Source organism: Abramis brama (assembly GCF_963993115.1).
Source record: "Abramis brama genome assembly, chromosome: 2".
Classification (NCBI taxonomy): Eukaryota; Metazoa; Chordata; class Actinopteri; order Cypriniformes; family Leuciscidae; genus Abramis; species Abramis brama.
The window spans coordinates 32,847,521-32,860,597 of NC_139964.1; the positions used below are offsets into that span (position 1 = coordinate 32,847,521).

Sequence of the window (13,077 nt, forward strand, 5' to 3'; positions counted from 1 at the left end):
TCAATGTCTCTGATACGGGACTGAATTTGTTCCCTCTCTTTCTTGCCCTCTTGTATGAGCAGTAGCATCAAGTCCATTGAGCATTTATTTTAAATAGACTCCCATTTCAATTTGAAATCGACATCCTCACTGTGAGTAGAGGGAAATTTTGACAGGCGTAGCCCACGAGGGATGCGTCCTTCTCTCCAATAATCAGAAAGTGACGCTACATGCCATTTGAGCTTCATGTCTTTCTCTAGAAGTTTACGCAGTTCATGTTTCTTTGTTGAACAGTCAGTGTACAAGGCATTCTCAATATGCGTGAGTAAAGAGTCTGTGACAATAATATTTCTTCCTTCATCCGTAGAAAAAGAGTGTGTCTCCATGGTAAATTACTCACCAAACGCTAAAGACTATAGCGGAGCAAGGCCTAAGTTGAGGACAGTTCCCCAAACAGGTTCAACCAGGCGCTCAGGTAAAGGTATGTGTGAAAAGTGAAAGTTAAGTTCGTGATAGGTGCTCTTGGGGTAGGGAAAAACATCCAAAGAAACGAAAAACAAGTCAAGGGAGATTTTTTTTTTTTTTTTTTTCCTCTCCTGCTTTGTTGCTTATTATGTTGGTTTCCCCTATCTTGTTGACTTAATTGCCTTATTGGGTTAATTGATTGTATTAGGCCTTATTAGGTTAATTGAATTTTCTCTGATTATGGGTGGTACTTAACTTATAATGTGATGTTATTCTCATTCTCTGTGTAACTTTGCCCTGAAGAAGACCACTTGTTGGTCGAAACATGTTGGCTTGTGTATTTTTTTTAAATGATTGAAGCCATATTAAATAAAGGCTTTTTAACTTTATCCTTCTCCATATTGGAAATTTGACTGTGTGCCTGGGACTTGTTTTTCGTTTCTTTGGATGTTTTTCCCTACCCCAAGAGCACCTATCACAGACTTTATAACTTTACCTGAGCGCCTGGTTGAACCTCTTACAGATTAAAAATGACATTGACAGATAGTTTAACTGAAAACTGGTCTGATTGGTTTGTCTGTAGAGTCTATCAAAATGTAAACATAAGGTAATATAGTTTAGCTGAATGCAATTTATTAGGAAACATTATGGAAATATTTTCTTGTACTGTTACTAATGTTGTTGTTTGTTGTTGTTGTTGTTTTACTGTTACTGTTTTACTGTTACTAATGTTGTTGGGTTTTTTTCCTGACAAATGCATTAAATAAATATATAGATAGGTGCACTTTTAAAATGCCAAAGCTTTCATTTTCATTTTAATTCCTTTTCATTTTCTTTGTGTGCGTGTACCTGCTTAACCATTTGGAGTACGAGGAGGGTCATTATGAAGTTGATGATGCTGAAATGTGAGTTTTATTTCATAATGTGATTTTCCCCCAATTGTCTTTCTTCAATGAAAGGTTAGAATTTTGGGATTTTTTTAAAATAAAGATCAATCGAATTTTCACAGCCGCCTTTGCTCATATTTACCAAGGGTGCCAATATTAGTGGAGGACACTGTATGGTACTATGAGTGTTCGCGTGTGAGTCACCTTTATTTTTATTGTGCTTTATACAATACAGATTGCTTCAAAGCAGCTTCACAATAATAAACAGGAAAATAAAAGACTAAATGATGGAAATTTCATTAAATAATATGAGACCAATTCAAATTCTGCTGTAAAGCAGCTTTAAAAGACAATATAGTCATTATTCAGAACTAATTAGTCCAAACTGATTATTAAACACAAATGCCAAGACTATATAATCCCTTTTTGAAGTCTGTATATATTACAAAGAAAGTAATAAAAGAATAATAATAGAAAGTTCAAAAGAACAACATTTATCTGAAATAGAAAGCTTTTGTAAAATTATAAATGTCTTTACTCTCACTTTGGATCAATTTAATGCATCCTTGTTAAATAAAAGTATTAATTTCTTTAAAAAACAAAACAAACAAAAAAACAAACAAATTTATATATATTACTGATCCCAAACTTTTGAACAATAGTGTATAATGTTACAAAAGCTTTCTATTTCAGATCAATGCTGTTCATTTGAACTTTCTATTCATCAAAGAATCCTGAAAAAATATACATTCCTGTTTTCAACATTGATGATAATAATAATAATAATAGTAATAATAAATGTTTCTTGTGCACCAAATCATCATATTAGAATGATTTCTGAAGGATCATGTGACACTGAAGACTGGAGTAATGAAAATTCAGCTTTGATCACAGGAATAAATTACATTTTAAAATGTATTGAAATAGAAAACAATTATTTTAAATTGTAAAAATATTTCACAATTTTGCTGTATTTTGGATTTAATAAATGCAGCCTTGGTGAGCAGAATAGACATCTTTTAAAAACATTTTAAAAATCTTACTGATCTTTTTTTCAGGCTTGTGTTCAACAATAGCACTAAAATAGCTTTAGCCCCACCAGTGCAGATTGTGTTTTTTTCTGCATTTGTGAGCGCTTTGCTGTATTTTACGGCTGTAAATACGGCTAATGTACCTGTATAACAACAGATTATCATGCCTGAAGCCTGAATGTTTATGGCATGGACCTCCTTTATTCTTCAGAGAACTGTCCAAGATTCAATAAATAATCCAAGATATGAGGTTAACGCCGACATGACATTTCCATGTCATTCCATGACATTCAATGCTGGAGTCAATATCTCAAACCTAAAAGCATTAATTGTGTGACTAGGATGTTCATGGATTTTTATGTAATGTTTTTTTTGTCAGATTCACACCCTCTGTATGACATTGTGCAACTGAACCACTGCAGTCAATTCTTTCTCTTCACTTGTCTTGCTCAAGTCTTAGACAAATCAGAATACTTGCCAAAAGATAAAAAATGACATTGACAGATAAAGTTTAACTGAAAACTGGTCTGATTGGTTTGTCTGTAGAGTCTATAGATATCAAAATGTAAACATAAGGTAATATAGTTTAGCTGAATGCAATTTATTAGGAAACATTATGGAAATATTTTCTTGTACTGTTAATAATGTTGTTGTTGTTTTTTTCCTGACAAATGCATTAAATAAATATATAGATATATGCACTTTTAAAATGCCCAAACTTTCATTTTCTTTGTGTGCGTGTACCTGCTTAACCACATTTTGGAGTACGAGGAGGGTCATTATGAAGTTGATGATGCTGAAATGTGAGTTTTATTTTTTTATCTGATGATCTGTTTTGTAGCTGATACGGTCACTGGTTGGCAAAGAGAACACTGGAATTTGTTTCTGAAGGAAATAATAATATTTAGAAAGCATATTTCAAGTCAACACTGTAAAAAATTCTGCTGTGATTTTACAGTAAATTACTGGCTACTAATTGCATTACTTTCACAGTAATTTACAGTAAGAAATTTAATGTAAATTATAGTAAAATTACACTTGTGTACAGTGATTTCACAGTTAATTATATCACATTATTACTGTAATTTCACAGTGATTTATTGTGTTTCGGCTGTAAAAGTAATGCAATTAGTAGCCAGTAATTAACTGTAAAGTTACAATTAAATACAGCAATGCAATGTGATCACAGAAAAGTATTAATAATAAAAAAACAAGATTAAACGATGCTTTCCTCAATTGTTTTATTTTTTACAATTGATACAATAATATCATAACAAACATGTTGCATTAAGCTGTTAGGACTACATCCCAAACTCTAACTTGACTGACACTATTCTCAGAACACAGATTCTAATTCTAATTCTTCCAAATGCAATGACACAAGAACTGGTAAAGGTGAATGTGTATGTATGTTGAATGCATGTTGGCTTGTGAATGTGTGTGTTTTACCTTATGAATGTGCACAGGTCAGGTGATGGGTAAGGACCCAAAAAACAAAACTGTTTATTCATTTATACTGGCAGCGACCCCAGAAGGATGAGGCAGATTAAGTGTGAGAGCAGGCAGGAGTAGGCAACGAGATATCAGTCCAATAAACACAGGGAAAATTCAAAACAATAGCCAGGTAGAAGTGAAGGTCTCAACCATAAGGGCAGTCCAACATATTCAGTGGCAATATGGCAGGTGAAAATGAAGAGAGGCAACAATGACTGGAGCAAATGGAAAAAAAGCACAAAATCTGCTTATATTGCCATCCATTCAAAATCCACAAGTTTTCGCAATAAAGAACAAACTTGCTGATCGATGCCACCCTGCTTCGTTTTGGATTTAGATCCTGTATCAAGGTTGATGCCCAGGAAGCACCTAAGACGACAAGTAAAAAAGTTACATTTCAGAGTCTGATAGATTCCCTATTTCTTTTTATAAATTTGAAAAAGCAGTCTAACTTCACAATATATTTTACAGTGATTATTTTTCAATAATCCATTAAGTTTTTCCACATTTGCTGATCACAACAGCACATGCAAAATACCTTAGGTAAGAGGTGCTCATTCCTGTTGCTGGGACAGATATCCAGGAACAGGAATGAGCACCCTTTAACATAAGTCATTAATAAAAATAGTCTTAATGTTTTGGACAGAAAAAGAGTCATGATATAGAGTGAAATAGGATTATTAAACTTCAAAAAGTGACAGTTTAATTAAAGAAATGCAATGCACGCTTGCAAAAGCGTAACGTAATGCGATTACAAGACACGTGACCAAGTGCACATCACAGAGCGATGGAAAAGGTGAGCGTTTGCAGTTAAAAACTACATAATTATCATTTTGTTTATAAAAATGATCAATCGTTTCAGATCAGAAGACTTTTATTTGTCGACTGGAATCGTGTGGATTATTTTGATGCAGCCTAAATATGCATTTTGGACCAGCTGAATTTTAAGCTGCAGATATATAGTCACAAATGTTAAAATGTCATTCACAGAAATAAAATGACAGACACAAACTTGTACTCTTTCATTCACATTCCCAGTATACACTCAATTAGGCACTTCCAGCTTCTCAAATCTGCCATTTCAAATTGCCCCGCCTATCTCTCTTACCGCCACTGAGTTTGAAAGTGCAAAAGTTAGTTACGCATCTAATATATCGCAAAAAAAGTTGCAAAAGTCAATGTGTGAAGATTTGATATTGCAATGGCAGATTTGAGAAGTGCTTAATTGAGGTTGTGCTGCGAATGTGAATGAAAGAATACAAGTTTGTGTCTGTCATTGTATTTCTGTGAATGACTTTTACATTTGTAACTATCTGCAGCTTAAAATTCAGAATGCATGTTTGTGACTATTTTCTGCAAGTGCTGATCTCAACATTCAACAAGTTTTCACATTGGAGATGTGAGTGTAAATTTGAGTGTCAAGTACAAATATTAATTGTACAAGTTCTCAAATTCACATCTACATAATCTCGAGTTTTGCTACTCTTTTACCTTCATAAGATCACGCTGGCAATTGGTGGGAGAGGAGTTGAAGCTGGCCGTTGGGTCTGTGTGGAGGACTGGTCTGGTTCTCGTGGATCTGATCCGATGACTGTTGTGTCAACAAGGTCTTCACAGGTGTTTGTTTCTAGGTCTCGTCTAGTTGTCATGGTCTCTTCTGACATTCAGGGCTCACTGTGTTCATCTTAGGGTGCAGGTCCAGCATCTGATCTGGATTCGGACTAGATCCGGCTGACAACAGTAACCTCGGGATAAGAATGAGACAGAGAGACTAACATTAGCAAAGATGCCATTGTTCATTGTTATGAGAAGTGTTTCCGGTTCTGGTTGAGCTAATTTATGTGGCCTAACAATCCTTTTTGAATTATATAGGATTATAGGGATTTTAATGATATAAATGTGTTATGTTTATGCTAGGTTAGAGAGGTGTGTTTTTAATATAGATTTAAACTGCCAGAGTGTGTCTGCCTCCTGATCAACACTAGGAAGACTTACCTTGTGTCTGCTCCTCGATCTACTGCCAGTTAGACGGCTGGATCCACCAGTCCATGATCTCTCGACCTCCATTTCAGCAGCATTAGCTGTCAGGGTTTCTCTGAACTGCATCTTTTAAATAAAGGAATACATATTGTGAAGTCATTATTAAATCTTAAGCATTAGTTTTTTAAGTGCATAGGTTTGATAAATGTTGTTGTCAGAGTTCATGCAGCAGTATATGCAAAATATCGGTAACAGTTTACAATAAGGTCTCATTTGTTAACATTAATGTGTTAACTAATATTACCAATACATTTGTTACAGTATTTGTTAACATTAGTTAATACAAATACAACTGTTCAATGTTTGTTCTTTCAGTTCACAGTGCTAATGTTAACAAATACTGTTTTATTTTAAATGTCAAAAAGAAAATGAACTAAGATTAATACATTTTGAAGTATTACGCATGGTTACTCTGTTAACTAATGTTGAAAACTTATATTAACAAATAAAACCTTATTATAAAGTGTAACCAAGACTGCAAAAACTGTTGGTGTCAGATTCCAAACAGTGCGATCAGATAAACATGAATTAAGTTAGTATGTTCGCTCATAATCATCATATATCCCCCACTGCAGTAAAATGGTACCATTTTAATCGCATTATACAGTGATACTCTTTCATATTTTTCTTTCACTCTAAAGTGCACCTGCTCTAAAGCAAATTACGTTGACGTTAACGTAACATTCAATAACAAAAGTCGAGCAAAAGACAAAGAATTAATAAGCTGCACTTATCTATAACGCTTTCCCGTTTCGGAGCTCCCCACAGGAGTGCTAGCTACAACAAAATAAGTATTTTTTAATTTCAGATTGTACATATAATGAGTTGTCTCCGCGGGTGTTATGCAGCAGCGTGGTGGTCAGTGTAGTAGTTCGATTCACAAGTAATGACTCTTTTGAAATGTAAACGTTAGTGAATCAAATCTATGCGCCGAAAGAATAGTCCGACTCCTATGATTCGATAATCACTCGTTGAAAAAGACGAAATAACTGACTAAATTTTAGCAAACAAAATGAAATATAACTACTAAATATAATTTCATTCGCCAACATTACAGTGCACTGGATCCAGCTCAGCAGTTTTTCTAATAAAACAAATACACAATCATCCTAAAATGAAACCGTAACGTAAAGGCCCTTTCACACCGGACGCGTAACGAAAAAGCGATACGAAAAAACGAATAGTTCGCGTGCGAATAGTTCGCGTCAAAACCATTCACATCAAACGCGATGCGAAATTGCGAAGTTCGGAGCTTCAACATTCCAAAACATTCGCGCCAACAGTTGAGAAAGATGGACACATCATCATCCAGTGAAGACGAGCTTTTAATTTCATTTCACTTGAAAAGACAGAAAAGACGGTTTTGGGTGCACCCAATCTTGAGGAATAGAGAGTCTGAAGGGGAGTATACTAATCTCGTACAGGAGCTAAAACTGTATCATGACCGGTTCCACACTTATTTTCGGATGTCCGTGGGACAATTTGAGGAGCTCCTTCAGACAGTGGTACCGCATCTGACTAGACAAAATACTAACTTCAGGGAACCAATCGATCCGGAGCAGCGTCTGGCAGTCTGCTTAAGGTGATTTAGCTTTTGTGACTTTTATCAAACAAAACAGGGTTTGTTGACACACAAGCGATCAGCAAATCCGCCATTGTTGTTGTGACGTTGCCTTTGTTTCCTTGAATGTGATTGGCTGAAGCATTTTCTGTCGCCGCAAAGGTAAAAAAAATCGACATCGAAGCGAATAAAATAAATGTCGTTTTTTCGCCGCAGCAGATTCGCGTTCGGTGTGCAAGCACTCATTACACAAACAGCAGATCAAAAAATAAAACCATCGCGCGAATTATTCGTGCGTCAAAATCGCGTCTGGTGTGAAAGGGCCTTTAGGCCTTTTCATCAACACTCCGTATCTCCGCGACCAAATGGGTATTCTGATGTTACGAAGGCCTAATTACCATCGCAAACCATCTCAATTAAAACATCAAACAATAGAACAATAAATGAATTAAATTACTTACCCGTTTTTTTCAGCTGAATGATTCCTCTCGGAAACGAAATGGTCTGCGACACGTCTGTTGGGTCCTCCTCAGGATTTAACCGCCAAAATCTTTTTTTTTTTTTTTTTTTTTCAGTTTTTTCGTGGCCCGCTTGTGACAAAACGAACTCGGGTCGAAGGTACACACAGCTACACCGAGTATGGACCTGACACCATTACAACTGATTTCAGCCGAGGCTCAGGCTGGCCCATACAGAAAAAGCCGTTGGCCCAACTGTGCTTGCTATCTGGGTGGGGTCTTCGTTCTCAGCTGAACAGTCTATTTTTTTTTTTTACAGTAATTTGCTGTCATATCATAGCAGATAGTAAAAAGTCAGTGAGCGAATCCACATTACTGTGAAATTACAATTGTTTACAGTAAATCAATTAAAACAGTATTTTACTGTAAAAAAACACAGTTAAATATTGTGAAAGTCTGAAAATATTTTACAGTGAAGTTATTTAACAAGAACTGATGGGTTGGTCATGGTAAATGAGGATCCTACAAATCTGATGATTTGGTTGAAAGTACTGCTAATAATGAAAATGGTGCTGTGACAGTTACCAATACGTGTTTGATGATTCAGAAGATGTTTGATCATTTTAAGTTTGTTTCTATAGATTTGACTTTAGTGGCTTTAAACACTTGTGAAAAATGCTTTTCATTTGGTCTGACTACACCTGTTAAAACAACAGCTTGATGTTTCCTTACCAGCAATGTTTATCTAACGTGTTCAGCTACCTATGTAATATTCATGCAGACATACCAATGAGCATGCAGTGTGAGCATGAACAGCATCAGCACAGCCAATGAGAATGATCCTCTTTGTTGACTTTCAGACACATTGTCACTAATTGAACTTGTTAAACTGAAGGCCACACACTCTTTCCAGTAAAGAAGTTCTCAAAATTCCCCTAAAAAAACAAACGAAACAAAACAGGTTTAAGGAACTCTAAGTAGAAAGACAGGCTTATCAGAAAAGACTTTGCAAACATATTATAGCCTATTAGAGTGACAATAAACATCTTCTTCAAGGAAATATTATGCACAATAAGGCAGTATACAGTACTTTACATACACTTGACATTTTGTTTGGAAGAGTGATAGTACAAACACACAAAGGTTTGTTAAGCTTGAAATGATAAATCAAATGATATACTTTTAAAAATGAAGACAAAAACTATTTGGTTATCAAATGTTACACTGGACAAACGTAAAGACAAAATGGCTATGTCTAGTGCTGTCAAATCGATTAATCGTGATTAATCGCATCTAACCAAAAAGTTTGTGTATATATATGTATATATATGCATGTATGCATGCATGTATGTATGTATGCATGCATGCATGCATGTATAGTCACGGTAAAGATCCAATGAAGACGATGAATAAAAAAAAGTAACAAAGATTATTTTAATAAGTAACTCAGAATACAACCATTAGGTGAGACAGCGTGCAAGGCACAAACAATAACCAACCATGAACTGAAAACAAGCAGGAACTAAATACACAGAAGATAACGAGACAACAGCTGAAGACAATGATGATGACGATGATGACTGGCAGGTGCGGGTAATGGTAGAAGAGGTGCAGGTGTGGGCCAAGGAGGATGCTGGGAACTGTAGTGCAGACAATGACAAAGACAGTGAGAGTGATGATTACAATGACAGTGATGATGATCGTGATGGTGACAGTACTCCCCCCTCCCGGCAGGCGCGACCTTGCGCCGCAGATGGCAAAACTAGGGAGGTAGGGAGGTAGGGAGGTAGGGAGGGAGGTAGGGAGGGAGGGAGGTAGGGAGGGAGGGAGGGAGGGAGGGAGGTAGGGAGGGAGGGAGGTAGGGAGGGAGGTAGGGAGGGAGGTAGGGAGGGAGGTAGGGAGGGAGGTAGGGAGGGAGGCGTCCTGGAGTCTTCCACAGGGGTTAACCGGGTGAACAAGGGCTGAAGACTCCAGGACGGTGGTGTGGTGGTCCCTTCGGGCGGCCATGGCGGAGACGACCCTTTGGGCGGCCATGGCGGAGACCTCCCTTCGGGCTGCCAAGGCGGAGACTCCTTGGTTGATCGGGGTGGTGACAGGCTAGGCTCTGGGTCTGGCCAGGTTCTGGATCGGGGCCGTACCCTCTCCAGACAGCTCACCACAGCGTCTCTCCAAGACAACCCGGAGGTGTCTGGAAGGTTGATCGATTTGTGGAAGTTAACCGAACCGCCAACCGAACAAACTCCCCCGCAAATCTCAAAAAAACATGGCTCTCCTGGGCCACGGCGATGAACTTAATCCATCTTCGGTCGGTTATTCTGTCACGATAAAGATCCAATGAAGATGATGAATATAGAAAAATAACAAAGATTCTTTTAATAAGTAACTCAGAATACAACCATTAGGTGAGACAGCGTGCAAGGCACAAACAATAACCGACCATGAACAAGAGTAGAAGAGTTGCAGGTGTGGGCCAAGGAGGATGCTGGGAACTGTAGTGCAGACAATAAAGATGACAGTGACGATGACAGTGACAGTGATGATTACAAAGACAGTGACGATGATCGTGATGATGACATATATATATATAAACCAAGTGGTATATATATATATATATATATATATATATATATATATATTTATTTATTTATTTATTTATTTATTTATTTATTTATTTAATTATTTTTATTTTTTTATTTTTTACTGATCCCAAACTTTTGAACAATAGTGTATAATGTTACAAAAGCTTTCTATTTCAGATCAATGCTGTTCATTTGTTCATGTGTTTAATCGATTTGACAGCATTAGCTATTCCATTTAAGCCTGAGAAAAGGTCCAACATCATTTGTTTGCTGATGCCACTTGGTTTGATATTTTTTATTGAATGCAATGACATTTTTATATGTACAGTATGCTTTTTAGGTCACTGTATTCCCGATATATTGAAGTAGTGAATACATTTAAAGTTGATCATATTAAACATCTATAGTAATTAAAAAGTAGAGATTTAGTAAGGATGTAATACTTACGTGCATTCAAATTCATAAGTCAGACTAAGATTCAAGCAGATATATTTTGTAAAAAAATCCTTTGTGAGTTTTCCAACATGCTGCCCTGGAGCTCTCTGACGTGAACCACCATATTTACAGAATGGGAATGTTGTAGTGACTTTACTGGCAAATAGTGCAAGAGGAAGCCGAGAATACATGACTGTTAAACTAGACTTAACCTTAGTCACCAAGATAGCTCCTAACAACTGTACATTTACAATTTGAAGACCTCAAACTAAATTCATCTGCTTAATAAAGAGACTAAAGAGAAATCATTTTTAATGTAAGAATACTCCAATAAAAAATGTTGTAAAAAGTCTGTAGCTCAAAAAATTTGGCTGGACTTTCTGAGAGATTAATAAAATACCTGCATGAAAAATCGCAAACTGTCACAAACTTAAAGCTGTTTTGAAAAAAGGAGGCATATTTAGTAGAGAAATAACCCCTGTAAAAATCAAAAGCCAGAATAGTGAAACTAATAATTTATGATGTTGAGAGATTTTTATCATTAATAGGTATTTTTATTTGTATGTCCTCCATTCAGTTGCTGTTCTTTTTTTTTTTCATTAGTGTCTCTTCTAGTATGCACTTCCTTATACCTGTAGTCAAAAACATTCTGAACGTGATTCTAAGGCAAGCTGGAATACTGTAAAGTTTAGGAATCTTCTTTTATTTGGTTTGGCAGGATATATAACTCATGAATGGCGTTTATTGGTCAATTAAACCATTTTCAGTGATTTCCACATATACAGAACACGCACCATAATACGAACACCTTCTATTAGTATTCCTTAAACAGTTTTTTTTTCCTGCTGTGTGAACACAGGCAGCAACACCATCTAGTGTTTCTAGAAGGTGCTACTTCCCTGACCCAAGCCAAGGTTATGTGAGGTAATATTTAGGGCCCAAGCCCTGAAAGGGCAAAGGCCCTATTGTTTCCGTAAGGATAATTTTTTTTCTTTTTTTAGGGCCCAAGCCCTGAAAGGGCGAAAAACGCATGCTGTGGAATTTGATGTCCTCTTCCTTGAGAATTCATCCAATCGCCTCCAAACTCGGTCCGCATGAAGTCAAGACATTGAGGATGCTAAATTGCAGACTGATTTTTGATATCTCGAACGGTTTGGTCGTGGCGAGGAAACGAATTTATGGCGAGAAAAGAGAAACACAAAGTGGTATAACTTCTGCACACATTAACTGATCTTGATGAAACTTCAGCAGTGTGTTCGTGGTAAGAGGCCGATCAGATGGATATAACTATTGTGAGTCAAAGTTATAGCGCCACCAACTGGTAGCAGGAAGTGTGTCACTTTCAAAATGCTTTTGACAAAAGTGAGGGGGTTAATTTTATGTACAGTCACAAAAATCAGTACGTATATTGGTCTCATCGAGCCGGACAACTGTCTAATTTACAGTTATTGACTCCCACCAACAGGAAGTCAGATATTTTGGTTTGAATGTGATTTTTTCGGAGAATTCTCTCTCTCTCTCTTTCTCTTTCTCTTTCTCTTTCTCTCTCTCTCTCTCTCTCTCTCTCTCTCTCTCTCTCTCTCTCTCTCTCTCTCTCTCTCTCTCTCTCTGTATCTGTGTCTCTGTGTGTGTGTGTGGGGTGTGGGGGATTTGTCTGTTAGGAGAGATTTGCTTTTATAATTGTTTTTCAAGGTTTCAGGGGCTTTTGGGGCCCTTAACGTGCTCGAAAACTCTTGAAACTTTGCACACAGGTCAGAACCTGCGGCCATCGGGGCCGGGCTGAAGCTGGTACCCGGGCGTGGCAGGGGGGCTCAACAGCGCCCCCTTGAATGGGGTCCGAAAACTTGGTCCATAGATCAAACTAGCTTGCATGAATTAATATGAAACTCGGTACACATATAGATCTCATCGGGCCGAACAACTTTCGCACTCTTAAGTTACGCCAGCCCAACAGGAAGTCGGCTATTATGGGTTGTTTGGAGAACGCTTGCTGTGGAATTTGAAACACTCCTCCTAGAGAATTAATTCAATCCCCACCAAACTCGGTGTGCATGAAGTCAAGACATTGAGGATGCTAAATTGCGGAAGGATTTTTGATATCTCGAACGGTTTGGTCGTGGCGAGGAAACGAATTTATGGCGAGAAAAG

At 37.0% G+C, this 13,077-nt stretch overlaps 1 long non-coding RNA gene across 2 annotated transcripts; it reads right to left on the reverse strand.

Moving 5' to 3' along the window:
• Nucleotides 1–3,588: 3,588 nt before the first annotated feature.
• LOC311074598 lies at nucleotides 3,589–10,553 on the reverse strand. Of its 2 annotated transcripts, XR_014604326.1 has the most exons (5): nucleotides 7,919–10,553; nucleotides 5,852–5,962; nucleotides 5,348–5,601; nucleotides 4,395–4,456; nucleotides 3,607–4,225 (listed from the first exon to the last, which is right to left on the reverse strand). It is a non-coding gene; the product is annotated as an uncharacterized lncRNA (long non-coding RNA). The 2 variants fall into 2 exon arrangements; XR_014604325.1 differs by lacking the exon at nucleotides 4,395–4,456 and having other exon boundaries at nucleotides 3,589–4,225.
• Between the last annotated feature and the right edge of the window lie 2,524 nt (nucleotides 10,554–13,077).